This window comes from Crocodylus porosus, unplaced genomic scaffold (assembly GCF_001723895.1).
Source record: "Crocodylus porosus isolate Cpor-Errol unplaced genomic scaffold, CroPor_comp1, whole genome shotgun sequence".
NCBI classification, from domain to species: domain Eukaryota; kingdom Metazoa; phylum Chordata; order Crocodylia; family Crocodylidae; genus Crocodylus; species Crocodylus porosus.
In genome coordinates, this window is record NW_017728910.1 from 15,972,334 (window position 1) to 15,974,950 (window position 2,617).

Consider the following 2,617-nt stretch of genomic DNA (forward strand, 5'->3'; position numbering starts at 1 on the left):
GCTGCACCTGGGGAGAGGGAACCAGCATCATGGTTATAGGTTAGGGGCTGACCCTCTCAGCAGCACAGAGGCAGAGAGGGATCTTGGAGTCATGATTGACTCCAGGATGAATATGGGTCGCCAATGCGACGAAGCAATAGGCAGAGCCAACTGCACCCTGTCATGCATCAACAGGGGCATCACTAACAGGTTCAGAGAGGTCTTGCTCCCCGTCCATGCGGCGCTGGTCAGGCCGCAGCTGGAGTACTGTGTCCAGTTCTGGGCGCTGCACTTCAAGAGGGACGTGGAGAACCTGGAGAGGGTCCAGAGGAGGCCACTCATATGGTTGAGGGCCTCTGTGACCAGCCCTATGAAGAGAGGCTAAGGGACCTGAATCTCTTCAGTCTCCTCAGGAGGAGACTGAGGGGGATCTTGTGGCTGCCTACAACCTTATCAGGGCCCACCAGCAGGGACTTGGGGAAAGTCTGTTCACCAGGGCCCCCCTTGGAGTCACCAGGAACAATGGCCACAAGCTGAGGGAGGATAGGTTTAGGTTAGATATTAGGAAACTACTTCACGGTAAGGGTGGCCAGAGCCTGGAATGGGCTCCCCAGAGAGGTGGTGCTCTCACCTTCCCTGGAAGTCATCAAGAGGAGACTGGATAGGCACCTGACTGGGGTCTTATGACCCCTGCCACCCCCAGTGCTCTTTCCTGCCCATGGCAGGGGGTCGGACTCGATGATCTGTCTAGGTCCCTTCCGACTCACTGATTCTATGATTCTATGGTGTACTTCATGTTTCAGAGGGCAGCTGAGAACTGAGAGAGCAAGAAACTCAGGTCTCGGACTACTGTGATGTGATATGGCTCCCTCTGAAACATTTTTGCTACTGTTAATTTCACGTTGTTACTCATTTAGGCTAAATACAGACATTCAACAAGCCTGCGGCAGAATTGATATGTTACACGGTTTTCTGTAAGTAGCATAGGTTAGATCAGCAACGAACAAAACACGTTTGCCCTTTTGCAGGGGGGGGACACAGGCTGCCTGAGCTAACTGAGGCCAGCAGGTTAGGCATGCTCCTGCATGCCCCCAGCAGACCCTATGGGCTCCCTGTGCTGCTGGAGACTGCTGATCGCAGCTAAGCGGCTGGGCCACTCCAATTGACTGTGTAGGCAAGCATTTTCCCCTCCCCCTGCTGCACTGTCTGTTGGCTACAGGCATCTGTTAGCTGCAGAGAGGCAGCGCAGGGAGGAGCGGGGAAATGCTTGCCCATACTTGGCATTCAGGTCTGGTTCCTTGGGGCTGTGCCTGCTCACAGGGGTTCTCCTGGGCTCACTGTCAGGTCTGTGTGTACATCATGGTGTGTTTCATGATGGGGTTCAGGCAGGGACACAGATGCCTACCTTCCCACCTTCTCAGCCTACCCCCGCGCTTCCTGCCTGCAGCTGACAGCTGGCCAGAGGCAGGAGGCAGGGCTCTGGAAAGAGTCTGTGTGGGAAAGGATCTGTGCTGACTTGGCTCTGTGATGCCCCGGGGCTGGGGCCCACTGGGCGCTCAGCCAGAGCTAGGAGTGGTGCAAGTGGTGGTGCACCTCCCTGTGAGGGAAGGCTAGCAGGAGACCTCAAAGAAGCCTGGGATGCTGGAAGACAGTGACCTAACTTGAACGAATAGGAGAGCTGGAACTGAAGTTTGATGCATTCTGGTCTAACCTAAATTGATTAAGTTTGATGGCACATTGATCCAGGTCTACCTTAGATGAGGCTTTGCCTTTTTTGGACCAGTCTGTGCGTGCCAAACTTCTGTTCTGTTATGGGTTTAGACTGGCTGCAGTCACTGAAACTGGTAAAAGTGTCATGTCTGTACCTGGCCTTACTTTGTTGATACTGCCCTCTCTCTCATAGTAGCGCAAAATGGAAGTCCTCGGTATAGTGCAGGGGGTGGGCAATTATTTTGGCTGGAGGGCAACTTAATGAGTTTTAGTGACCTGTTGAGTGCCACATAGGTAGTCGTGCTGCTTGACAGGTGCCCCGTCCCCTGGTCACCATCTTGGGACTGGAAGTCCCACCCCTTAACCCCTGACCTTTGACCCCAGAAGTATTCCATTTGGGGAGGGAGCTTGCCATCTTGGTACTGGGAAAAAACAACCAATTATAGATTCATAGATGTTTGTTTGGGTCAGAAGGGACCTTAGCAGATCATCGAGTCTGACCCGCTGCCCTGGGCAGGAAAGAGCACTGGGGTCGCATGACCCCATCCAGGTATACGTCTAGCCTCCTCTTAAAGACCCCCAAGGTAGGGGAGAGCATCACCTCCCTTGGAAGCCTATTCCAGATTCTGACAACCCTTACCGTAAAAAAAAAATTCTTCCTGTTGTGTAACCTAAATCTCCTCTCTGTCAGGTTGTGGCCATTTTTCCTAGTTACTCCCAGGGGTGCCCTGGTAAACCAAACATATACTTTTATATACTAAAAATCAAACATACACAATAACATTTTAATTTTATTAAAAAAAAAAATTGTCCCAATTTGTGAGTGTTTGAGTGGTATATATAGAGGTGATTGCGTAATAGCTCAAAATGAAATCCTATTCTTGTATATTGCAGGGGGTATGCATGGGTAGCTATGAGGTATGGGGGG

The 2,617-nt window shown here is 51.7% G+C and overlaps 1 protein-coding gene across 2 annotated transcripts in view; it reads left to right on the forward strand.

The window, feature by feature from the left end:
- The window catches only part of NLGN1 (neuroligin 1), a 490,728-nt gene that overhangs the window by 248,553 nt on the left and 239,558 nt on the right, over nt 1–2,617 (forward strand). The window lies entirely within an intron of this gene.